General features: G+C 37.3%; 1 protein-coding gene across 15 annotated transcripts in view; it reads left to right on the top strand.

Moving 5' to 3' along the window:
* The window catches only part of CBLB (Cbl proto-oncogene B), a 225,981-nt gene that overhangs the window by 52,129 nt on the left and 146,336 nt on the right, over positions 1-27,516 (top strand). The window contains exon 2 of one of the 15 annotated variants that reach the window (XM_055568038.1): positions 12,608-12,807. The exons of the other annotated variants lie outside the window; for them this stretch is intronic. The gene's annotated coding sequence lies outside the window, so the exon portion shown is untranslated. The remainder of the gene's footprint in view (positions 1-12,607; positions 12,808-27,516) is intronic. 15 annotated transcript variants of the gene reach the window in all.

Raw genomic sequence — 27,516 nt, 5'->3', positions numbered from 1 at the left:
AAAAAATTGTTTTTAGCATAGGGAATGATGAATAGTCTTTGTAAGAGTTTATTAATGCACTTGGAACCCTAGGTGTACTAAAAGAATTTAACAAAGAAAAATTAAATTTTGAAGGAGTGAGAGCTTAAGTGCTAAATATGAAGATTGGGCAAACATGTTTAGATGAAATTGACAAGTTTACTTGATGTGACTTGGAGGTAGTCAGCTTGCTCTTATTAATTATATAGGTTAGCACAGTGGAAGTCAAGACTGTCAGAGAAGTCAAATGACTACCATGAAATCTTTGTATGTTTCAGTGGAATGGATAAAAATTATCTATTGATATTCCATTGTAATATAAATCTACCAGTAGTCTTTATTCCAGTGGTTTTTCTTGGCATTGTTTGAATGAGATGGATGCTTTTATTTCTCTCTCCTTTCACTACTACACTCAAAGGAAGGAAGGATATTTTTATCAATCATTTAATAAAGGCATGGATGTCTACAAGTGTATAAGGTATATTCTCCCTAGGTTTAAAGCTCCTTGATATCTAAAGGAGATATCAATCTGGAAAATCATGTAGGTATACAAGAGACATTATGATTTTGTGTAGAAGGGTGCTGGTAATTGATTTGAAAGAAATACAAAGAATAAACTCTTGAAGAGGGAGAGATTTCTTGTGGCAGTCTCGATTGATGATGCAGAGTTTTGTGGAGACCATTTGATTTTGTCTCATGATGAAATTTCATCTCATGAGGAAATCAGCATTTGATTTCAGATGAGATATTGGTGGGTAGAGGATGGGATATGGAGGGACTGAACTGTGTCAGCCACAAGTACAGCAGACAAAAGGTTTGTGGTGGTTCTGGGGTGGGGAGGGTAGGAAATTTGGCTTTGCAGGTGGCCGATACCAAATCTTGGAGGTCCTTGAATCTTAAACTAAAGAATATGTCTCATTTACATTAGGACGTGAGAAACAATTGAAGAGCAACGATGTAACCAAAAGTGTGATTATGAAGATTGGACACCACTGTGCAGAGTACACTGGAATCTGATGAAGTTGATAATCAGAACATTCAGATACCGCTCTGCTAGTGCTATATGACATAATTGATGCCTACATTTATGATGGTGGCAATGAGAATGGGAAGGAAGGGATGAGCCCAAGAGTGATTTCAGACGAATCAGTGCCTTGGTGCCACATCCCTTTACACTTCTATGAATCTATTTAGTTAATTTTTTTAGCACTTATTATGTCTCTGTGTGTGCTTAGTCATGTCTGGCTCTTTGTGACCCATGGACTGAAGCCCACCAGGCTCCTCTGTCCATAGAATTTTTCAGGCAAGAATACTGGAGTGGGTTGTCATTTCCTTTTCTAGGGAATCTTTCTGACTCAGGGATTGAACCCAGGTCTTCTGCATTCTAGGTTGGATTCTTTACCGCTGCGCCACCAGGGCACTTATACATTTCTACTATTCTCCTCAAATGTTGTCAGTGGTGGAAGATACTTCACTGATTAAAAGATTGTACTAATAGCATCACAGTCTGTTTATTCTCATGACAAGTAACTTAGATTTGTCACAACATTTAAATCAAGTTAAATATAACACTTTTATAACAGCACATAAAACTTTGAGATAATTTAATCCTGTCCAAAATCCTTTTCTGATTTTGAGTCTTGCTTCATAATTTCTCAAATTCTGGGGTGTGACTTTGAGTTTAAAGCCAAAGATGATCTTTCTTTTCATTTTCATTAGAATTAAAAAAAACAAAAAACAAATCCAGAAGTGCCTCACTGAACTTCATTTTAAGCCAAACAGCATTTATGTTTCATTATACTGTCAATCAGCTTTTTCTATCCTAGGATCTTGCTTCACGGGGGACTCTAACAGGTTTTGCAGGCAGAATGTAAGACAGATTTTGTTTACTGAAATGCTCCCATTGATGAGAAGGAGGGAAAAAGCGTATTTCCCAGGAGAGGGGAAAACAAGAAAAACAGTCATAGTTTTCTAAAAGTAGTTGAGTAATACCCAACTTGGAGTTCTTGTTATTGATTTTTTTTTCCTTTTTTTGGTATAGGCTTACCAGTTATCCCTTAATAATTGGTTCTGTATGTGTAGCTGTTTACTTGTGCCTCAGATGGAAGTCTTCCTTCACAAAATTATTTATTTTCTAATATTTCCATGACAAACTATAAATGCAGTACTCTTTTTGGCCTTTGGGGACATAACCTTACAGACCTTGAAAGACAAATTTGCAATTGTTATTTGAACTAATATTTTCATAGTCAAAATGCTGATGTTTGGGAGGAGGAGAAATGAAGCCTTCTTATAATTTTACTCCGTTTTTTACTCTGTATAAAAATTATGTTATAAATAAAGTGGTTAAGAAGAACCTACATGTATCTAGTTAAAACTCAGAATAATCAAAGATACTGTCTGCGAAGTGGGATTTTTTTTGTTCCCACAATTGTCTTTACCAATATTTTAAAATACTTTTCTCCACACAACAAGCCAACAGAGATATGCTCGGAGAGACCCATGTTGTTTTGTTTGATCTAATTAATTTGACTTCTTCCTGTTTATGTTTGTATCACTCAGAAAGAATGTATTATTATATAGTGAAATGTTTTCCAGAGTTTTTCTTAATCATTTTATCATCCTTCCTTCCATAGAAAATGATCTACCATTGTTTCCTTCTTGAATTTGATGAGCGAGCTGAGTTTTACCCATTTAAAAGTAATTGTTTTGGTAGGTTGGTTTTGATAGTAGTTGAAAAGTTTTTGAATGCATATACCACTATATTATTTGCTTCATCCTTTAAAATGTGATTTTCCATGTAATTCTCTCAATACCTCTGAGATATAAATGGGCTTGGTGACTTTATTTACATTTTATAAATAAGAAAATTGATAGGCTGTCAGCTTAAGTGAGCTGTGTAAGATGACTAAGTTGAAATTAGAAATTAGAGGACTCTGAAATTAAGATATTGATTTCATTTAAGTTAGTTGTCAAGGGGAAGCTTAGCAGTCTCCTGTATACATTTTTTATAGAAATGGGAAGAACAAAGAAGAATAATTCCAAGGCTTTGGTAGGTCTCAGATCAGAAACATAACCTGTAAGGGCCTCCCAGGTCTGTCCCTTGTTACCTACCCCTCTAGCTTCATCTTGGCAGCAGCTTCTTTTCTTTGGGGCATCCATGCTGACTCTTTTTCTAGTCCCTTGGAATTGCTCTGCTCCCTTTTACCACAGAGCTTTTGAAAATGTTCATTTCTCCCTGGAGCAGTCATTTTTTTTCTTTCAGTAGCAGTAACTCCAATTTATTTCTCAGATGTGATTTTTCTCAGGAAAGACAATTCAGACTTCACCAGTTGGATTTTTTTTGAATAGTCTTTGGTCTGGTTGCAGTGGTAGTTTCATTTGCCTGATAGTTTGACTCCTGCCTTTCTTATACTGATCTGTTAGTTCTCTGAAGACTTCTACGTTTGTTTTTATTCACTCTTGTACCCTGCGGTGACTGGCATAGGCACTGAGATGTAATGGGTGCTCAGTAAGTATTTTTTAGATGAGTGGATAGGTTGATGAGATTAACTTTGCTGAAGTTTCCACCGTAACCTTGTAACATTTACAATCAACCAGTCATCCTTATCCGTTTCTGCATTTACTTATGAGTGCCACTAGCAGCAAATCAGTAGTGTAGCTAAGACTAGTAGGCTTAAGTCGTTGGAGAATAAACTCAAACAGCAAACAAACAAAAGTTTAAGAAAGGGGAATGGAAGAAAGGGAGGGAAACAGAAGAAAAAAAGGAAGTGGTTTTTACAGGGTTACAGAATTTCAGAGCTAGATGGAACATTGGGATTTATCTAGGCAAACCTTTTTTCCCCCAGATTTTTATTTTTATTTCATCCAGCTCACCTCACTGTTAACATTTTGCATTACTGCAGCACAGTGTCAATAGCAGGAAATTGGCTTCATCCATGGAGCTTGTTCAGATTTTTCTACTTAAGGGCACACTCATTTAAGAGAGTGTGTGTGTGCACTCTTGCATATGCGTATATAGGTCAGTCGTTTTTAACATGAGAAAATGGGAACTTACAGACTTGTTTCAGTGACTTGCTCAAGGTCACCCAGCCAGGAGACAAAATAATTTTTAAACTCCATGTTGCTATATGTCCATCAGCCATGAGTTCTAGCGTGGAATTCTGCAAGTATCAGGATTGTTCATTAGCATTAGTGCCAGAATTGGACTAATTTTCCTATATTGAAAGATACTAACTATGCCTCTTAGCCAACTGTGTTCATATGGACTCAAAACATTTAGGTTTATCAACTTGGATCTGTGTCAAAAATTGGAATTGAAGACCTACTTTTGTTTTTACCCAGCAGGAGTCCTGTGGTATTCAGGGAAAGGCCTAATTAAGGTTTCCTGAAACTACTCTTTAATCAGTTGGATTCAAATAAAAAAGAAATGTTTTTAATCACATATGTATCTGCTAATGCTTTTCTTCTGTAAGTAATTGCTTTGATAATATAAAGTAGTAATAAAAGTGGAGGCTTAATGGATTTTAAACATCTGGTTTCTGAACTATATGTTATAGAAAATGCATATTTAATGCATTAAGCAGTGTTTTAAACTTACACCTTTGAAGTGCTTAAAGTTTAAAACTGATCATTGGGCAACCTCAGCATTTCTTGGAAGCAGCAGGCCTTTAATCTTAACAAAAAGTGTAAAGAAATTATGAGTTTGATTTGATGTTGGAATCTGATATAAAATCAAATTCTTCCTATGTTGCAAGCAATTCTATCTAATCATTTCTACATTTTATGATTATAGAAAAATGGCTTGTAACTATAGATTATTTTATTAAACTGGATATCTTTGATTTGAGTAGTTAAGTGTTTTACCATTTGGCATGATGGAGACAGTGTTTAGGCTTCCTTTGATTTTCAGTTTTGAGGTTTAAAAATAAAGTTTTACTAGGTTTGGTTTATTTCTCCCCTAAATTCAAAGTACACCTGTACAATAGCTTCTAATTTTTTTAAATTTCACTAGGATAGGCTTCTTGGTGAACTACAGAATACAGCTTGTCTTTTAAAATGTGTGATTCTTCTGAATTTAAAAATATTAAGCTGCTGTAAATAAATCTAATTCACAGAAAATAATTCTGTGTGTTTCAACTGAATGTTTTACTTTTTTGTAAGAAAAACATTTTAAAGAGTTTGGGCTAAGAAACTTTTAGTAATAAAATAGAGAATACTGTATGGAATAGAATCAGAAATATAAACTATATCATTAATTTCATTGAATAAAAATGAGGGAAAAGCATTTCCCAATAGAAAATGTCTTTGGATTATCTCTGTTTCCAGGCAATATTGATTTTAAATGGGCATAAATCCATAGCAAAACCAGTCTCACTTAATTTGTAGCGCTCCCAGCAAGACTTAAAGCATATTTCTAGATGTACTTGGTGTAACATTAGCTCATATTTCTTTTTGAAGCTAGTGCAGGAAAAAAAAAAATTTTTTTTCTGATACCTACAAAAATATCTAGGAATTTTAGACTTGCTATTTTTGATATGCTATCTAATGCTTTATTAGAGACTGCTGGTTCCCTGTCTCTAAATGTCCCATCTTCATTTTTTACCGAGTCTTCATTTCAGGTGAGTAACAGTAAGACATTAATATCACATGTCATTTACCATTGCTTTAGTTTGTTACAAACCATTAAGCAGTGTATGTGGCCTTTGCCCCATCTGAGCCCTATCTGTTTGAGAAAGAAGTTAAGCAGCCAGAATTTGCAAAGAAAACAGTAGGAACAGTGTTTGGCAGTTTGCTGTGTCTGCCTGGGGTTTGTACACATTCCTATCTCTAAGTCCTTGATTTTATGACTCACATGACCGAAAACAACAGTGAGCTAAAGCAGACATTTTTATTATATATGTTAAAAAAAAAAAAATACAAGACAGTGATGAGGTTATTATTTTTTAATTGACTGTACTTTTTTAGGTTTACCGCGAACTTGAGGGGAAGGTACAGAGATTTCCCATATACTCCCTGCCCTCACACATGCGTAACCCCCACCATTACCCTCTCCCACCAGAGTGGCATGATTTTTGTAACTGATGAACCTACACTGACACGCCATAATCAGCCAGAGCTCATAGTTTACATTATGTAGTTCAATCTTGGTAGTATACGTTCTGTGGGTTTGGACAAATGTACAATGACACATATCCATTATTATAATCGCATAAAGGGTATTTTTACTGCTCTAAAAATCTTCTGTGCTCTGCCTATTTATCCCCCTTTCCATCTCTGCTCCTGGGTGCCAGCCCCTAAACCCCTAGCAACCACTGATCTTTTTACTATTTCACTAGTTTTTGCTAATAGGTGATTTTTGCCTTGCTATTCTTGACAGACTATGGGAGAATGGCATTGAAACATGTAAATATCATGTATGAAATGAATTGCCAGTCCAGGTTCGATGCACGATACTGGATGCTTGGGGCTGGTGCACTGGGACGACCCAGAGGGATGGAATGGGGAGGGAGGAGGGAGGAGGGTTCAGGATGGGGAACACATGTATACCTGTGGCGGATTCATTTTGATATTTGGCAAATCTAATACAGTTATGTAAAGTTTAAAAATAAAATAAAATTAAAAAAAAAAAAAATAAAAATAAAAAAAAAAAAAAAAATAAGAAGTCTGAAGGCGCTGTTCATAGGCTTATGAGGAGCCATTACAAATGGCTATGCAGTAGAAACATGGTACTGAGCTGGTTGTGTGTCCTGCAAACACTGTCAGCTTTTAGGCTTTGACATAGAAGTCAAATGACTATTGACACAAGTAATATTTTTCAAGTAATAGTACTGCTTTCCTGTCATTTAGTTGGACTGTGTTAATAATTTCCTATAATTTAACTCAAGTTTTATATATAGTTATTTCCTGAGTTCTTTGTAGATGGAATATGTGTTACTTATATATATATATATTTTAAAAACTACCTCTGATTTTGTTGTAGCAGAGTATAATAAAACCAAAGTTATTTTTGTCTGTTTTTATTGGATTCTCCATCCATTCACTTATCCAAGTATTTTATGTACATTCACTGCTATATCACTGTTGACCAGAAGTGTGGTTGGTGGATGACTCAATAAATATTTGATGAATGAATGAATGAATGAATGAGTGAATCTACTTTAATGATAGGTTATTTTGTTTTTTCATTTATCTGTTGGGAGATAGCATTGATTCTGATCTTATAATCTAAAAGCTACAAGGATATTAGCTAATACTTAGTTTTAGAATATTTTTCTTAGTTTACTTTCAGCGATCCTAGTATTTCAATATAGTTTAGCCTTGGATTTGTCCTAAAATGATTTTTTAAATTGTCACATGAAAGCATTTGCATCAGTAGTTATTGACTTCTTTAAATAAAATAAAACCAGCTAAAGAAATAATAATTTAATATTTGGAAATACTGGAAACAAATAATATTTACTAATGTTCTTCTTTAAACTACTTTAAACTGAATGGATGTTATTGTTGGTGGCTAAACAAGTGAGATTTAAGTCATAGACTCTGTGAGAAGTGTCTTTAAGACCAGCTAGTCAGCAGTTACTCTGTATAAGGCATGTGGGGCAAAACAAAAAAATAGAAATTGTGACTTCCTTATGAAGCTTAGGAATATAGGTGGGCAGAGTGCAGTGACATAAAGTTGAAGATGGAGTTATACTGCATGATCTTCAAAGGCCTTTCCAGCTCGATATTGATGTATCAGAGTCTACTTTAGAAGCAGTAATTTTGAGTAGCCTCTGTATTAACAGCATAATCCTGAGGTGGGGGGACCTCTGATTTTTAAAAAGCAAATAAGATTTTTTTTTTTTGGTTTTGTTGTAAATTTTATTATGCTTTGTGCTATCTGTCTATGCATCTATGCTGTTTTCCCTTAATTGTGTGTGTTTCTCTGAACACTGTTAGGTAATTTCAGAAATAAAACTACGTATGTGTGAACACTGTTAGGTAATTTCACAAATAAAACGTGTGTGTGTGTGTGTGTGTGTGTATGTGTATGTGTTTTGTCGTGTCTGGCTGGCTGTGACCCTCTGGACTGTAGCCTGCCAGGCTCCTCTGTCCATGGCATTCTTGAGGAAACAATACTGGAGTGGGTTGCCATTTCCTTCTCTAGGAAACTACATAAGAAACTATTAAATGCTTACTAGACATATACCATTCCTCACAGTTCTTTACAGGATTATGTTGCAAGTTAGTACAATAATTGAAAGTCGCTCTATCCTGTCTGACTCTTTGCGACCCCATGAACTATACAATCTGTGGGATTCTCCAGGCCAGAATACTAGGGTGGGTAGCCTTTCCCTTTTCTAGAGGATCTTCCCAACCCAGGAATCAAACCCAGGTCTCCTGCATTGCTCTGAATTACTGATAATGGAAAATATTCCTACCCATCATAGTTTTTAATGAAAAGTAGAATATTTAGGAAAGAAAGTGATTAATCTTTCTGTAAAATTTAATATAGTTAAATTTATTCCAGTGATATTTAGATTTATAAATAGAAATTTACTTAGAAAATGTAAAGCTTTCTCTAATGGTATTCTATTAGATATATATATATGAAGGGCTGTTATAAGTATTAATTGACTTATTAAAGATTTAGTTAGATATTTATTTAAAAATATGGTTGGACAGTAAGTAAGCTTAAAATAATCTGGATTTGTTTCTCTGAGTAGCTTAACCAAAATGCTCAGTAATTCATATGGTTCTACTTTAAGATTTGTCATGAAAATGAGTTCCTTCAAAATAGGGTTTAAAAAAATTTTTTTGGAAGTTAACAGGAATGTTTTACACAAATTCGTATTTAGTTTCTTCTGGTTAACTTAAAATTTAGTTTCTAAATGTGTCTATTATTGATTTATATTTTAACAGTTCTCAATTTTTTTTTTCTTTTTTGCTCTATTTTGAAAATTTCTACTCATTAAGTTTTAGCTTAAAAATACCCTGGTATAACATGTGCTGTTTTCTGTGGCATATCTTTTTTTTTTTTTTTGCTTTTCAACCTACTATTTGGCAAAACCTAGTGAGGGGTTTAAGGCTCAGCATATCTTTGTGACCTTTAAAAAGAATATCCGCTTGTTGATAACAGATAAGGATCTCAGACTTTCTATCTCTGCCTTTTGTGAGATGTTTTCATGAGTCAGTTCATTAGACCATATGAGTAAAGTATCAAGTTCTACTTTTACTTTGAAGTGGAGTTGGTGAATAGTTGAGAACACAGGTAGCTGCCCTTGGAGGACTGTGTTCATTATCCTAAAATTTCATTTGTGCACTAACATGGTTATGTTGTAAACAAGGTGTCTATCTACCTGAATGTATAGAGAAGCTAAATCATTTATTCATTAACTCAACACGTGCTATACATAATGCCATGTTAAAGTGAGAATTTAAATCTCTTTGAATTTCTGATTTTTTAAAACCTGAAATTTGATTCACATTGTTCTTCAGGGAGCAAACATCCTGTTGAGTTCCTACAGTGTGCAGATCATGGGAATCAGCACTGTAGGAACATTGTGCGTCACATGATCTGCTTCCTATTATTAATATTCTTTGGTTTCTTTCTCCCTTTCTCCCTTCCTTTCTCCTCCCCCCTTTACATTCTTTCTTTTTCTTTTTTTTTTCTTTTTAAAAACTCACAGCAGAGGAGAAAGAAATGTGAATATAGTACAAGGGAAGAAAAAGTATAGATGCTGCACTATTTATGCTGCACAAAGGGAGTATGGGACTTCAGAGTGCAGACAGCGATGAGTGCAGCTTCGGGGAGTGGAGGCAGCTTCACTATGGGATGAGTGGGATTTTCCAGCACCTAAGTGTGGGACGGATCTTGCAGTCTGAAGTATGTGTAAAGGCCTGGGGTTCTGATTATACCTAGTTACTCCAGGGAATTCTAAGTAATAGTATAAAAAGTTCAGTCAGATATTTTAAGAAGAGATGTAATGAAAAATGTAGCTAGGATTGTCTGTTCAGGCCAGAGAGAATGGATACCATGCTCAGAACTGTGGGCTTTATAAAAATTATACTGTTGACATTTATTCCAGGAGGTGAGTGAAGTGATATGACCTGTGCTTTAGAAAGGTGATCATGGGGAAAGTATGTAAATAGAGCAGCAGGGCTAGATTGGAGCCGAGGGCTTACATGGTTGTCCTTTGTATACGAGATGGGGAGGATCTGAACTCTGAAGAACCATTGTGTGGTAGATACGGAAGTTACTGCATGGTGAAGACCACCAGCTGACTAATACACCAATTGGGTATTGGTAGTGGAGGGTTGTAGAAATGAAATGCTTTCTCACTATGAAGTGAGGATAGAGGAACAGCTGTTCTACAGTAGAGGAATATCTAAGTGGATTCAAAGACAAATGAAAACTGAAGAAAAATGTAAACAAAGCCATAGATACAACAAAAGGTGGGATCAGATGAGTTCAAAGGACAATGCTGTCCAATAGAAGCACAGGCATTTTTATGTTATCTAGTAGCTATTAATATATTTTAAGTAAGAAGGAGAAGATGAAATTAATTTTAAAAATGTAGTTTGTTTAACCTAAAATGTTACCATTTCAGTGTGTAATCAAAATAACAAATTCTTAATATTTTACATTTTTTCCCATACTAATTGTTGGAAATAGTGTATACTTATTTGCACTCACAGCAGATCCCAAGTTAGACTAACTACACTTGAAGTGCTCAGTAGCTTATGTGCCTAAATACTGTCCCCATACGAAAGTGAAGGTTTAAGAAGATTTTTCCTTAGGTCATCAGCAGTTTATACATATTAACAGTGCTGGAGGCAGGGACTTTAATGTGTAATCAGAGTCCTTTGTGAGAACCACCAATTTCTAATTAATAATTAATATAGTGGAATAATATTTAAGAGAAGACCCTTCACAGGTTCTTGGGTGAATGGGTGAAATTTCCAGCATTAACCTAGTTAGTCTAGTAACTATTCCTGGATTCAAATATTTTAAAACCAGCAGTACATTTTTTTGGGGGAAATGTAACTTAAAATAGTATAATGAGAAAACAAGTAAGTGGCCACTTCGAGGGATATAACATCATAAATTTCAGTTTGTTCCATTATCTTTAAGAACATGTACCCTTATTAACTTTAGTTGTATGAAACAACTTCTAGATTATTTTAGTTTCCACTGAGAATGCACCCCATCTCCACATCCCCACCTGCAACTCATTGGAATAAAAGAATAAGAAAAAGTAGCACTTGAAAGAATTCTGGGATGCAGCTGAGGAGGGAAGAGCCACACTCTAGTCTGGGCCACTTGCCCTTCCACTCCAGGAAGATGGAAGGCATGAACAGAATACTTCATGTTGGACTTCTTTTTACCGAGCTTTGAAAATCTCGAGGAGGTGCTTCACTCCATGAACATAAGCTGAATGTCTCTATGAAACCTTGTTACTTTGAAAGTAGGTGTATTTAATAACAAATAGCCGTTATGGTGGGAGGTCAGAGACATGCAAACTGCCATACAGAGGTAACTCAGTGGGGGCTTAAAAAGTGAATCTCAAGCCTCATAAATGTTCTCTCCTCAAATGCTGAGCCTAAAGGAATAAATAGAGGTTCCATAATTAGTCTACAAATTGTGTATTCTAAATCTCTTGGGTAATTATCACAACTAAAAATTACACATTACAGTAATCACAACTAGCAAATTACCTGGAATTGCTTGCTCAGTGAATATCTTCAGTAACCAAAATTTGTGCACGAAATAACTATGCATGAATGCTATTTATAATGAAGTGATTGCTAGCATTGGCTGATGCGAAGACTTGGCTGATTTCTCTACTTTTCATCAATACCACAGATTTAAATGTAACTTGCCTCAGTATCTAAACCAATGAGCTGTCCTGTTTTTAGAATAAAGCAGTTAAATTGGTGACATCAAATGCTATATTAAAATATATACATTTGTTGTTGTTCAGTCACTAATTTGTGTTCAACTCTTTCCTACCCCATGGAGAGCAGCTTGCTAGGCTTTCCTCTCCTTCACTAAAATATATACATAGACCTATATATATTCCAAGAAAATATTAACTTCTTTCATATGTTAATATTTGCTAGCTTCATTAATTTTTTCCATTATTAAAAGCAAATTTTAGTGTCTTCTAAATGTTTTAGGGAACAATTAATTTAATGGTAGACTCCACTGATACTGTAACGTGTCCGAGCTGCTTTATCTGGTCGGTTTCTTCCTGGAGTGTGACCAAAGGAATATCTAGATGCAGCCAGCTAACCATCTCCCTCTTCTTCCCTCTTTCTGACCTTCCCTCCCCACACAGAGGGACACATGATTGGTTTTTATTTGTAGACTCTATTGAGATTTGAACATTTTTATCCTCTTTTCATCCTGGCTGTGAATCGCTTGGAAATTCTATGGTACTTGCCCTGGTGACAGACGTTAAAATCTGGGACTTTAAAAGTTTGTTAATTGGCGCCTGCACGTAATAAAATTTCCACTTAAGTTTTTAGTTGACAGCTCTGAAGAGCACTGGTTCCTAATCTGGTAGAGACCTATGAAACTTTTTTTTTTTTTTTCCCCAAAAAGATGGATGTAAGTTCATGAACAATTTTGCATAAGGCCATGGAGGGATTAGGGAGACTAAGAAGCAAACTGGGAACTATTTCAGCTGGAGAGGATTGGATGTAAGAAGGAAACAGAACCATTGAGGTAACTGCCAGTCGTGTCTGTGCTTGTGCGTGTCAGCTGGAGAGGATTGGATATAAGAAGGAAACGGAACCATTGAGGTAACTGCAAGTTGTGTGTGTGTGTGTGTGTGTGTGTGTGTGTGTGTGTGTGCAGGATTCTAGTCTAATGTGGGTAGGTGTGGGGGATTGAATATAAGAAGGAATCAGAACCATTGAGGTAACTGCAAGTTGTGTGTATGTGTGTGTGTGTGCAGGATTCCAGTCTAATGTGGGTAGGTGTGGGGGATTGAATATAAGAAGGAATCGGAACCATTAGGTAACTGCAAGTCATGTGTGTGTGTAGGATTCCAGTCTGATGTGAGTGGGTATGGTGGTTTCTCCACGTATGTGGTGTGTGTGTGTGTGCATGCACACGCAGGAATCCAGTCTAATATGGGCGTCTGTAGGTGTGAGAGTTTCTCCTTGAAGTGTTGTAGATTTATATCTCCAGTGGCTTGCTTACAGAATTACCTTGAAAATTATTAGTATGATTCAGCCAGTTATTTTTGGCAGATTGCTATTTTAATCATCTCTGATTCAGGTGTGTATATTTCCCTTTATGTATATGAAGATATCTGTTTCTGTTCCCTTTTACAACCCAGACAACCTCCTCATCTTACCCCATACATCCTGGCATCTTTTAGGATTCTGTTCTGGGCTACGGCTTTAAGGTGTCCTGTGACAAAGGTGGAGTCCTGAGCTTTTCACCACTATGAAACGTGTTCTTGTGTAAACGGGATTCTTCATTCTTAGCTTTAGGTATTTTAACAAATTGTTGTTAGCACTAGGTTAGCTTAGAGTTGTACCTTGCCATGCCCAAACAGTAACATCAACACCGTTCAAGTTCAGCAGTGGGCCAGGTCCAGCCTGTTTTAGGAAGTCCCCTGGCTGTTCACTGTACCACCCAGAGGGGAGGAAGAAGACCGCTGTATGTAAATGAATTCAGTGATGTGGTTAAGCACAACAGAGTTCTTTATTAAATGAAAATTAAAATTGTTCAGACCTGTCTTAGTGTTTAATATGTACTTAAAAGGCTAAATGACTAATTTGACTAGTCATTTTTTAGAGGATTACTCATTTTTAACCTTTGAGTTCATTATCCTTTAAGTAGCCAAACATATTTTAAATTGTCTGTAATACATTGAAGTATTAAAAATATGATATGGTTTCTTATTAAAAATACTATCTTTTTCCACTTTTATAAGCATGGCATTTAACACAGTGATTAAGTATCATTTAGTCTCCTATACCTGGGTTTTGAAAGCTATTAAAGTTATAGACCATTTATGCATTAATAATGGCTGCTGCTGCTTTTTATGTTATTTTCATGGATGTTTTAAAGATTACTTTTATTAATAACCCAATATTTCAGTGCCAAAGAAAGGGTAAATCCTCTCTAAAAATTAGCTTTCAACCTGCTCAAGTCATGAGTGATTAAAAAAATTTTTTTCATGACAATGTGTTAGTTACACATTCAAGAAATCTTCAGGGTTTTAAATCTCTTCCCAGGGTTTTTTTTTTTTTTTTTCAAACATGCTGAAGTAACATTCTCGCCCTCTCTGTCTCTCTCTAAGTACTTGAATAAGCCAAATGGATCAACGTTATTTTCTCATAAAGTATGCATTTGACTGTCTTTCACAATTTTGGGGCTTATTTACTAAATTTGACTTGTGCAGTAGTTTTTTAAAGCCCAAATTATGTCTTTACACTTGCTCTTTTTATTTCTATGCCAATATGCTATAATTTCCAGTTTCCCAGTGAGTCAGATCATATCAGGGATTTCTTTCAGAATTATTCATGATGTCCAAAGGATGTTACTTGGTTTATAGTTTCAGGTTGGGGTTCATGGTTTTATGTATATTTTGTTTTTCTAGAAATTTGTATGTAATTTGAAGTTTTTATCAACATACCTGTTAGCACCAGATAAGAGCTTATCATTGAAAGAATTCAAAAGTTGAATTTTCTATAAATTGAACGTGTGAGTTGTGACAGTGTTTCCCACCCACAGTGACCCATATGAATCATCTGGAGAGCTTTCAAAGTGGCGCTGGTGCCTGATCTGCTCTGAGACTCTGATCAGCCTGGCCTGAAGCAGGCCCTGGTAAAGATCGGCTCTTGAACTCCTCAGGGGACTCTGATGAGAAACCCACCTTGGGAACCACTGAGTGATAGAAGGCACCTCCAGATCCTCCTGCTCAGTTTTCAACCTTGGCTGCACATTGATGTCATTTGGGGAGCTCCCAGCAGCTCTGCTCTGTGGGTTCCACCCCCAGAAATTTTGATTGAATTGTTCTAGCATGTTGCCCAAGGCATGTGCTTTTATAAAACAGCCAGGTGATTGTAATACAAAGGCATATTAAGAACTGCTGGTCACCAACTCCTTTTTTTTTTTTTTTTCAGATGAGGATTCTGAGGCTCAAACCAAAGAGATTAAATGTCATGTCCAAGATCCACTGAACAGAACCAGAATTCTCATTTTTAGACTAGGAGTCAAATGTTTTTACCATTACATACAATATTTTTATAGAAGTGTAGGTTTTGGTATGTCAGAAGGACCCACAAAATCATGTTCCTTGGCTACTTACTCCAGAAAACAACAAATATTTTCTCTATTTTAACACTAGAATTGTGGAAGTTCATAGCCAAGATTCAGTCATGACCTCAGTTATGACATAAGAAAAATTAAGAGCTAAGAATTAGACATATTCATGTTTTCTAGCACTTGTGCACATTATCTGGAAGGAAATTAGGCAAAGAGATAATCCAACTGAAAATAAGTTCGGGCAGGTTAACCCCATGTCATCATTGCGGTAGCAGGAGTTATAGATGATTGTGTTTATAAAATAATATGAGTGGTTCTTTAGGAGAGTCTATGCAGTTAAAGTTACAACTATAATACACATTACAAAGTGTACTTTATCAATAACATTAGTAGCAAAGATGGAGATTAGAGCAGCTGTTAGAAATATAATTTTCTGTATGTCACAAAAGGGGAAAGAAATATTGACAGAATATAGGCTAACTGTGCAGTCTCTTATTTGAAAAACAAATGTGTATTTGATACTCTTAGGGCAGAGGGAGAGTGTTAAGTTGGCTGTTATTCTTCAGCCCACATCTAATTACCTCCCAAACACACCAACAAGCCTTTTTCTCCGTGCACCTGTAGCCCTCATACTTTACTTACTAATTTTCCTTTAGTCTGTAGCCTAGTGCAAAGCCTATGCATGAAGTGTTTAAGAAGTATTTGTTGAATGAATCTTGGAGACTATAAACTCTAAGAGCTGTGTTTGGCAAAATGTGATCTGCAGAATTTGCAGGAACTCCTGGGAAACCTGATGGAAAGGCAGATGTTCAGTCTCTACCACAGAGTCACTGAATCAGAGACTCTAAAGTGGGGCTCAGTCATCAGTGATTTAAGAAACCTTCAGATGTCTGATGTTCCCTGTTACGTGGTGAGGATTACCAAACCTTTTTGTATTCTTGGAAGGATTTAGAATAAAGAATAAGATCATAGTATTTACAAAGCAATCAGGTACTATGTTGGATGCTTTACAGATATTATTAGGGTGTTTAGTACTTAGAATCTCTATCAATTTGCTTTTGCTGCATAGAGAACCTAGTAGCTTAAGAGAACAATTATTATTTCTCATGACTTGTAGGCTTGGCTGGGTGGTTCCTATGTTGTGGGCTACTTAGCTGAGGCTGCATGGCTTAAGGTGGCTTCATTTTGTGTGTTTGGGACCTCAGCGGGGTTGCTGGAGCTTCTCTTCACGCGTCATTTGTGATAGCCTAGACATGATCAGGTGATTGCATAATGGTTCCCAGCAGCAGGAAAAGGGACCCACCAATTCACAGGAACTTCTAGGCCTGTTGCATTTACTAATGGCTGATTGGACTAAGCAAGTCACATGACAAAGCCTTGATTAAAGGGGTGGAGCAAAAGATTCACTTTTTGTGGAAGAAGTGGTCAGGTAGCAAAGGTACCTACATATAGGGATGAGGAATCTGTAGCTGCTTTGTAACTTAGTCAGTAAGTGTTTCTTGATTTGTTTGTTCTTAATAGAATATTAATGGTCTAAAGGTGCAAGATAAATATCCTTTGAAAACAAAAGGATGTTTTAAAAGAATTATCTTTGTGATTATTTTTTAACATCTTGGACTTCCCTCATGGCTTAGATGGTAAAGAATCTGCCTGCAGTGCAGGAGACCTGGGTTCAATCCCTGGGTTGGAAAGATCTCCTGGAGAAGGAAATGGTGACCCACTCCAGTATTCTTGTCTGGAGAATCCCCATGGACAGAGGAGCTTGGCAGGCTGCAGTCCATGGGGTTGCACATCTTACTTTTTTTGTAATGGAGAACTGTTTTATTCCTGCTTTTCGCAGAAACAGTGTCTTTGCAGACACCATTTTTAAAAAATGTGGATCTGTAACAAAAATGGGTATAATAACAGGTTCAAATTCTGAAATATTTCAGTATAGCATACTTCTTGTTTTCCTCTAAAAATATGATTATATGGATGTTTATTTTGGAGTCTTGGCGAAGATCTTCCTTGAAGTAGGTTTATCAGTTATGACAATAGCCTTAAGAATATACATACCTGATTCTGAGTTGGTAGTGTGGAGGGGTGTTTGGTATAGACACCAATTAAAGGTATGCAGTAAAATCTCAATTGCTAGGAGGACATTCTTTCATGTGGTGCCACCTCAGACCTCAAAGCTGAACAATTAAAAATATATTTGATTCCTGTTTGGATTATACATACCAAGTATATGTGTCTTAGTTGCTTAGTAGTGTCCAACACTTTGCAACCCCATGGACTGTAGCCCGCCAGGCTCCTCTGTCCATGAAATTCTCCAGGCAAGAATACTGGAATGGGTTGCCATTCCCATTTCCAGGGGATCTTTGCGACCCAGGGATCGAACCCAGGTCTCCTGCATTGGAGGCAGATTCTTTACTGCTTGAGCCACCAGGGAATACATACTCATTATAGAAAATTCGGTAATATGAGTATGCAAAAACAATAAAATTAAATAACATGTATGTAATCTTATCACCCAGAGATAACAGCACAAATGTTTTTTTGTGATCAAATGCTGAAATACATTTTATTTTTTGATTATTCAAGTATTTTAATTGTGGATGGGACTAGTCTGAATTTATAAGATACTAACGCTTCACAATGCAGCTATTGATTTATTTCACAAATGTGTACTAATATGCCTATTTTATGTAGTTAATAAAAATGTAAAGACTGCCACAAGGTAGCATTATCATACTTAGATGTCTTTTTTTATAACGTCTACAGTAAATCCTTGTTTATTTTTCCCTACCCTCTATTTTGCTTAATTTGTTTATTTTGTTAATTCCTTTTTGGTATTTGTCCTTTTAAAAATTTTATCAGATGCAGCGACTTCTTTCTTTGTTCTTCGTCATTATTTATCACATGTTATTTTCTCCCACAGCTGTTTTTCTTTCCTAGTTTTCCATCTTTATTCAGTTCAGTTGTTTAGTCGTGTCCGACTCTTTGCAACCCATGGGCTTCAGCATGCCAGGCCTCCCTGTCCATCCCCAACTCCTGGAGTTTACTCAAACTCATGTCCATTGAGTCAGTGATGCCATCCAACCATCTCATCCTCTGTCGTTCCCTTCTCCTCCTGCCCTCAATCTTTCCCAGCATCAGAGTCTTTTCCAATGAGTCAGTTTTTTGCATCAGGTGGCCAGAGTATTGGAGTTTCAGCTGCAACATCAGTCCTTTGAATGAATATTCAGGATTGATTTCCTTTAGGATGGACTGGTTGGATCTCTTTGCTGTCCAAGGGACTCTCAAGAGTCTTCTCCAACGCCACAGTTCAAAAGCGTCAATTTTTCTGCACTCAGCTTTCTTTATAGTCCAGCTCTCACATCCGTATGTGACTACTGGAAAAACCGTAGCTTTGAATTAGATGGTCTTTGTTGGTAAAATAATGTCTCTGCTTTTTAATATGCTGTCTAGGTTGGTCATAACTTTTTTTCCAAGAAGCAAGTGTCTTTTAATTCCATGGCTGCAGTCACCATATGCAGTAATTTTGGAGCCCCCCCCCCCCCCCCAATAAAGTCTGTCACTGTTTCCACTGTCTCCATCTATTTGCCATGAAGTGATGGGGGCAGATGCCATGACCTTAGTTTTCTGAATGTTGAGTTTTAAGCCAGCTTTTTCACTCTACTCTTTCACTTTCATCAAGAGGCTGTTTAGTTCTTCTTTGCTTTCTGCCATAAGGGTGGTGTCATCTGCATATCTGAGGTTATTGATATTTCTCCTGGCAATCTTGATTCCAGCTTGTGCTTCATCCAGTCCAGCATTTCTCATGATATACTCTGCATATAAGTTAAATAAGCAGGGTGACAACCAGTCTGTTGTTCCATGTCCAGTTCCAACTGTTGCTTCTTGACTTGCATACAGATTTCTCAAGAGGCAGGTGAGGTGGTTTGGTATTCCCATCTCTTGAAGAATAAGGCTTTGGCATAGTTAATAAAGCAGAAATAGATGTTTTTCTGAAACTCTCTTGCTTTTTCGATGATCCAACGTATGTTGGCAATTTTATCTCTGGTTCCTCTGCCTTTTCTAAATCCAACTTGAACATCTGGAAGTTCATGGTTCACGTACTATTGAGGCCCGGCTTGGAGAATTTTGAGCATTACTTTACTAGCGTGTGAGATGAGTGCCATTGTGCGGTAGTTTGAGCATTCTTTGGCATTGCCTTTCTTTGGGATTGGAATGAATATTGACCTTTTCCAGTCCTGTGGCCACTGCCGCATTTTCCAAATGTGCTGGCATATTGAGTGTAGCGTTTTCACAGCATCATCTTTTAGGATTTGAAATATCTCAACTGGAATTCCATCACCTCCACTAGCTTTGTTTGTAGTGATGCTTCCTAAGGCCCACTTGACTTCACATTCCAGGATGTCTGGCTCTAGATGAGTGATCACACCATCATAGTCATCTGGGTCATGAAGATCTTTTTTGTACAGTTCTTCTGTGTATTCTTGCCACCTCTTCTTAATATCGTCTGCTTCTGTAGGTCCATACCATTTCTGTCCTTTATTGTGCCCATCTTTGCATGAAAAGTTTCCTTGGTGTCTCTAATTTTCTTGAAGAGATCTCCAGTCTTTCCCATTCTATTGTTTTCCTCTATTAAGCACTGATCTCTGAGGAAGGCTTTCTTATCTCTCCTTGCTATTCTTTTAAACTGTCCAGCAGAACAAAACTCATCTTTATTACTCTGGTCATTTTTATACATTTCATTTTTCCATCCAGACATTTTGTTTATTACATCTTGACAGATGATCAACAAATTATCACCCTGGAGAGCTTATTTTATCTTTCTCCATACATATATATTTGTGTGTGTGTGTGTGTGTGTGCATCTTTCTATATATATATTCAGAAACTGGGTGCTTCCTGGCTACTTAGCCCTACCACTATGTGGGTATTCTTCTGAGGAGTCCAACTTAATCGGTTTTTGTGTTTTTTTGTAATTCCCTGCTGCTACTGCTAAGTCACTTCAGTCATGTCCAACTCTGTGCGACCCCATAGACGGCAGCCCATCAGGCTCCATTGTCTCTGGGATTCTTCAGGCAAGAACACTGGAATGGGTTGCCATTTCCTTCTCCAATGCATGAAAGTGAAAAGTGAAAGTGAAGCCACTGTCGTGTCCGACTCTTCGTGACCCCATGGACTGCAGCCTACCAGGCTCCTCCGCCCATGCAATTTTCCAGGCAAGAGTACTAGAGTGGGGTGCCATTGCCTTCTCTGTGTAATGCCCTGCTTCTGCTGTTGCTGTGTCACTTAAGTAGTGTCCGACTCTGTACGACCCCATAGACAGCAGCCCACCAGGCTCCCCTGTCCCTGGGATTCTCCAGGCAAGAATACTGGAGTGGGTTGCCATTTCCTTCTCCGTGTAATACCCTGCTGCTGCTGCTGCTGCTAAGTCGCTTCAGTTGTTTTGACTCTGTGCGACCCCATAGACGGCAGCCCACCAGGCTCCCCTGTCCCTGGGATTCTCCAGGCCAGAATACTGGAGTGGGTTGCCATTTCCTTCTCCAGTGCGTGAAAGTGAAAAGTGAAAGTGAAGTCGCTCAGTCATGTCCGACTCTTAGCGACCCTATGGACTGCAGCCTACTAGGCTCCTCCGTCTATGGGATTTTCCAGGAGTGGGGTGCCATTGCCTTACCCAAATAAAAAGAAACCAAACCATAAATGCCTCCTTAAATTCCTGACCTCCCTACACGCACACATTCACTAACAGTTAAGAGGTTTTGGCATCAAGGCTGCAACTGTTTGTTTGAAACCTTGTATGTTTGCATAAACGCATGTCACTCAAAATAAGCTGTAAGGGGGATGAAAGGGTAGTTCTTGGGTTTTAAAAGAGGAAGTTTCCTTCCTTGCCCCTAATCTCAATCTCTAGCATCTGGTTCTGACTACAGATGGGGGAAAAAAAAACACATTTAAATCCCCATTCAGTTTGCTCTAACCCCCAAACAGTTTGATTTGTGATAACATTTCTATTTTTATTGTCATCTGTAGGGTCAGATATTTGGTTAATGACTTGTAACAGGAGATCTGAAAGTTTTACCTAACGCCTTATTTCTCTGAGTGTTTGTAATGTAACATGCCAACATTTCAGATCTCTGAATAGGGTTAAATTTAATCATCCTTTTAATGCAACCGAAGGAAAGAACTCCATGTGTTTTTGTCCTGTTTTAGAGACGACAAAAACCAGACACATTTAATTCATCTGAAGGCATTTTATTTTTATTTTTTTAATATATTTTAACTTTTGCATAGGTATTACATTCATAGGAACAGGCTTCAAATGGTGTTATGAAATATCTGTGTATTTTTAAAACTCCACTTAAATTTTTTTTTTCTAACTAGTCCTTTATACTTCTTTGTTCAATATAACTAGTTTAAATTAGCATTTTTGAAAAGGAAATGTTTTATAATTTCCTGAGATTACTCTGGAGGTTAGCTTGTATCTTGCATGCATGCGTGCTAAATCATTTCAGTCATGTCTGATTCTTTGCGACCCTATGGACTGTAGCCCACCAGGCTCTTCTGTCCATGGGATTCTCCAGGCAAGAATACTGGATTGGGTTGCCGTGCCCTCCTCCAAGGGATCTTCCTGACCCAGGGATCAAACCTGCATCTCTTAAGTCTCCTGCAATGGCAAATGGGTTCTTTACCAGTAGCACCACGTAGGAAACCTAGTTTGTATCTTACAAGAACTGAGTGTGTGCCTGCTTCTTACAGTGGGTGTCACCTTCAACTTTGGGGTGACCAGAATGAGGTAGTATGGATCTACTTTACATCTGGCACCTGAGTGCAGCTCAGTAATTAGCCCTTGCTGTGCTTTTCCCATTGCAGTGGCTGCAACCGGGGTAACTGCCTTGCTCGAGTTTCAGTAGGTTAATGAAAAGGAAAAGGCTTCCACTTACCATTATTTTTTTCTGCTTCAGTGTACAGCATTAGGGGATGCCTGAGAAAGGATTTTCTTTCATACCAAGAAAATCCAGTTGTTCTCATATCTGAATTTATAAATTAGAAACTTAAATTAGGCCTAAGTTTACTTGCATTGTTTTCCATATTTACATTAGAAATATAAAAGTACTTTATGGGCAAATGGAATTTTTATTGAAATCTTGAGTTTATTATGAAATTGACTGGGTCTTTCTGTGGAAGTTAGATTTATCATAAACAAACAGACAAAAGTATTATGACACCCATGATGGCAGGTTGAAAAAATGATGAGACAGCTTTCTTTCTGATATTAGCTTCAATTTATGGACTCTGGCAGATTCACACTTTGCCCTAGGGTTGTTAAAATCTAACCTGAGGCATACCAAAAATTTTGAGAGTTGATTTGAGCAAAATCATTCAAAATCTGGCATCATCCAATGTAGCAGAAAAAAAGGAGTTCTGAGGAGCTGTTCAGAAGGAAGGACTTCTACAGGCAGGCAGGGGCAGGAACAAGCAAGTCATACTAGGCAGAAAAAGTGGGTTGATTATTGCAAGGTTACTTTCCTTTAGGGCATGATAGGGGTCTCTGGCAGATAACCTTGCTAGTGCTGATCAGGTGATTCTTGATTGACTGGTTTAAGTTTCTATTTCTAGGTGAGCCAAAACTGTAATTTTCATGTTGGTGACGTGGGATTTAGCATAAGCAACTCCACTTTGGGCCTGTTGTCTTGTTTTTAATAGGGGGTAAGCTTGGACTGGAAAGTAGCCTGTGGGGAGATTAATCTCTTGTGGTTATAAACTTAAATTGCAAGGAGTGAATGTGAAGAGAAGAGGAAAAATCTCTTTCTCTTTTACCCAGAAAGTGGGGGAAAATAAAAAAATATATATATGTATTTTACATACACATTCAGCATGTCTATTCACATATTTATGGATATCTATGTGCACTCAATATGCCAGCAAATTTGGAAAACTCAGCAGTGGCCACAGGACTGGAAAAGGTCAGTTTTCATTCCAATCCCAAAGAAAGGCAATGCCAAAGAATGCTCAAACTACCGCACAATTGCACTCATCTCACACGCTAGTAAAGTAAAGCTTAAAATTCTCCAAGCCAGGCTTCAGCAGTATGTGAAACGTGAACTTCCAGATGTTCAAGCTGGTTTTAGAAAAGGCAAAGAAACCAGTGATCAAGTTGCCAACATCCTGGATCATCAAAAAAGCAAGAGAGTTTCAGAAAAACATCTATTTCTGCTTTACTGACTATGCCAAAGCCTTTGACTGCGTAGATCACAACAAACTGGAAAATTCTTCAAGAGATGGGAATACCAGACCACCTCACCTGCCTCTTGAGAAATTTGCATGCAGGTCAGGAAGCAACAGTTGGAACTGGACATGGAACAACAGACTGGTTCCAAAGGAGTACGTCAAGGCTGTATACTGTCATCCTGCTTATTTAACTTCTATGCAGAGTACATCATGAGAAATGCTGGGCTGGAAGAAGCACAAGCTGGAATCAAGATTGCCAGGAGAAATATCAATAACCTCAGATATGCAGATGATACAGCTCTTATGGCAGAAGTGAAGAGGAACTAAAAAGCCTGTTGATGAAAGTGAAAGAGGAGAGTGAAATAGTTGGCTTAAAGCTCAACATTCAGAAAACGAAGATCATGGCATCTGGTCCCATCACTTCATGGGAAATAGATGGGGAAACAGACTTTATTTTTTTGGGTTCCAAAATCACTGCAGATGGTGACTGCAGCCATGAAATTAAAAGACGCTTACTCCTTGGAAGGAAAGTTATGACCAGCCTAGATAGCATATTCAAAAGCAGAGACATTTCTTTGCCAACAAAGGTCCGTCTAGTCAAGGCTATGGTTTTTCCAGTGGTCATGTATGGATGTGAGAGTTGGACTGTGAAGAAACTGAGCACCGAAGAATTGATGCTTTTGAACTGTGGTGTTGGAGAAGACTCTTGAGAGTCCCATGGACTGCAAGGAGATCCAACCAGTCCATTCTAAAGGAGATCAGTCCTGGTGGTTCTTTGGAAGGAATGATGCTAAAGCTGAAACTCCAGTACTTTGGCTACCACATGCGAAGATTTAACTCATTGGAAAAGACTCTGATGCTTGGAGGGATTGGGGGCAGGAGGAGAAGGGGACGACAGAGGATGAAATGGCTGGATGGCATCACCAACTTGATGGACGTGGGTTTGGGTGAACTCCAGGAGTTGGTGATGGACAGGGAGGCCTGGCATGCTGCAATTCATGGGGTCACAAAGAGTCGGACACGACTGAGCGACTGAACTGAACTGATGTCCGATAGTTGTTAATATAATCTGAATAAGTAAATACTGAGAAGTGAAAGCTCATGGTAGAGACTTTTGAGCCTTGGTTCCTTTGGCTCCACATTATGCTTGAGAGTCATCCTTACTACACATGTTGTTGCCCTTTGTTCATTTTCATTACTGCTTAGTGTTCCGTTTTATGACTATTCCATTCTTTATCCCTTCTGCTATTAATGGTCATTTGACTAGTTTTGGCTTGAGTAATAGTGCTGTGAAGGTTCTAGAACATGTCATTTGGTGTACATATGCTTGTATTTCTGGCTGATAAACATATCAAAGAGTGAAATTTCAGATTTATAGGTTATACATGTATTTTGTCTTAGTAGAATATATATGTATATTTTTAACATGTTTTAATGCTTTTGTATGGTATCTATTATCAACTTTTTTGGTCATTTAAAAATGAGTTGTGGCTGATTAACTGGTTAGCTCACAAAGTATTGCCTATTTGTCTTGAGGACAAAACATATGTATGGTTTCAATATAAGTAGGAGTTCAAAGATTCAATTCTAGCCCCTAATTGGTCTGTGACATTTGACCTGTCATCACCATTTCAAGTTATAGTTCCATTTCTTTAAATGAGAAGGCAGAGATAATTATATGATTTCTAAGTTGCCTTCATCTCTACATATCTGTGATGATTTTGAAATGCCTTAAAACAATGTTACATAGGTGTGCTTTTGTGATAACTGCTAACTCAGGTGGAAGGAAACTACCCAGTAAGATTAAGATTTGATCAGATATTTTTAAAAATTAAGTTAATAATTAAATTTAAATTTTCATTTTTAGTTAAATTTAAACTTTTAATTTTATTAAAATTATTTAAAACTATTAATTTTCATAACACATAGTACTGGAATATGCAGAAACCTATTTGGTTTTTTTAGTACACAACAATGATTTTTAGTGATAGTCTAACACATAAAACCCATGTAAAGGAAAAAAAAATCATTGACATTGGAACAGTTGTCATGAAGTTAACAGAAAATACATAAAATTAATTTATGGCACTAAATTTTACTTTCCAAATAATTTGATAATCTGGAATTTCATGTCCATAGAATCTTTGTATTTTGTATTAAACTTTCATTTGACTCCAATGAATTAAATAAGAAGGTTGTCTTCGGTTTTAGTTTTAGTGTTGGCTTTGTATATTTTAATAGTCCATTCTTTTTCTTCAAGGCCTTTCCCCATGTATAATTAGTATTTGCAAGTCATTTCCAGAGTAGGAAAAAATGAACTAATATTTCTTAAGTGAATTGTAACTACTTATGAGCAGTCCATATTTAATGCATTTTTGTGAGAAGTTTCCTTTTCACTTTTTGTTTCATTTCGTTTTCAAAGCTTGTATTGTGTGTCCCTAGCTCAGTGCTTCCTCTGTGATTAGAGGCATGTGAAAGTCCCTTGGGCTGAAACCTCTACACTCTGCATGATTGGACTGCTTCTGATGGGTTCCACTTATCTGTGGCCTAGAATTGGAAGTTATAGTAAGCATTTTAGTGAGTCTTTCAGGAAGTTAAATTTATCCATTTAAAAGGAATAATTCTTTATGTTCTGAAATTATGTCCCTCTTGTTCTTGTGGTGTGAAGATATTTCATGTCAAAAGATGATAATTTTAATACTCTTTTGGTGAAAATGGAATCCTAGGTTAGTTTTCTCTATTTTTGTTTTGAGTGTTGTTATACATTTCAAGAAAAATTATTTTCGTATATAAAGGTGTCTGGGAACAAGTTGTTTATAAAACACCTTCCTCCATGAACCTTTTTATACTGAAAAGGGTAGCTTCTATGCATCAGCTTTTGAGAGCCCCTTTGTTACCTTTATCCTTCATTTATTACTCTAGGTCAATCTTGCAGGGTGCTGCAAGCTCTCATGCTCTGCCCAGAGTCTGTCTCTGCCTTTCACTTTGCTTCTCTCAGGTGCCAGAATGGAGCAGCATCACCCAGGCTGCTCAGCTGCTCCTTTCAAACCCCAGCACTCCTGGCCTTGTTGCAGCCTCTGGTGTGGCATTCATCACTCCACTACAGGCAGTGCCAAGATCTTTCTCTCCCTGATTAGAGGTTCTTGTGATAAAGTTAGTCAGCCAGGCTTGATTGACGTTTTCCAAGGATATTTCTTCTGGTGGGTAGGCAGGCAGGCCCTGATTGCTTTTTAATTATTAAGTTACAAGAAGATATATAGCAGTGGGCAAATTCAGTTCTAGGAGGAAATAGCACCTTAATGGCATTTAAAGAAGGTGTTCTTTATTTCTCAGCTGGCAGGTCTTTGTTTTTTTTTTTTCCAGTCTTGCTATTCTTAAGGAGGTAGAACCAAACATAGCAGATGAAATCCTTGAATTTAGGGATCTCAAAGGGTAATAATGATAGAGGAAGATGGTTGAAGAGAAAATAATTTGCTCCATTCTCACATTAGGCATAGATGAGCCGCACTTACACTGAACTAGTGATGTGTGTGGTTGTCTTCTATTTCCTGTAGTAGGAGGAAGCAAGCCTGCTCCCTGACCTCTGACAATGTGTTAACCAATCAGAAGAACTTAGTTCTTCTTCCAGGGTAGAGATGTGGGGGCTGAGCTGGGGTGTGGTGATGAGGTTATTATCAGTCTGATGTTGATATTTACAAATGGGAATAGTACAGGCTGTCCTAGGTTGGAGCCATCAAGGATTAGGGGTGAGTTCTTTAGGGTTATTGAGCAAGAGGGATGAAAAATGAGAGTCCCATCAGCAGTTAGCCTTGTTGAGGTCTGTCCTGGAAGAGAAACTAAATCACTCAAAACAAGGATGTTCCAGCCCAGTAATGATGACTGTGACTCCCAGCATGTTGGCAAAATTACGGGAAGCACTGACGGATAGTATGTGGTGAGGGACAACAGAGTGGAATCTCGTACACGAATCTTTAAAAAAATACTTGGACCTCAAGGGTACTTTAGAT

Source organism: Bubalus kerabau, chromosome 2 (assembly GCF_029407905.1).
Source record: "Bubalus kerabau isolate K-KA32 ecotype Philippines breed swamp buffalo chromosome 2, PCC_UOA_SB_1v2, whole genome shotgun sequence".
Taxonomy (NCBI): domain Eukaryota; kingdom Metazoa; phylum Chordata; class Mammalia; order Artiodactyla; family Bovidae; genus Bubalus; species Bubalus kerabau.
Note: the sequence above shows the minus strand (reverse complement) of the source record. Positions and strands in the feature narration are given on the sequence as shown.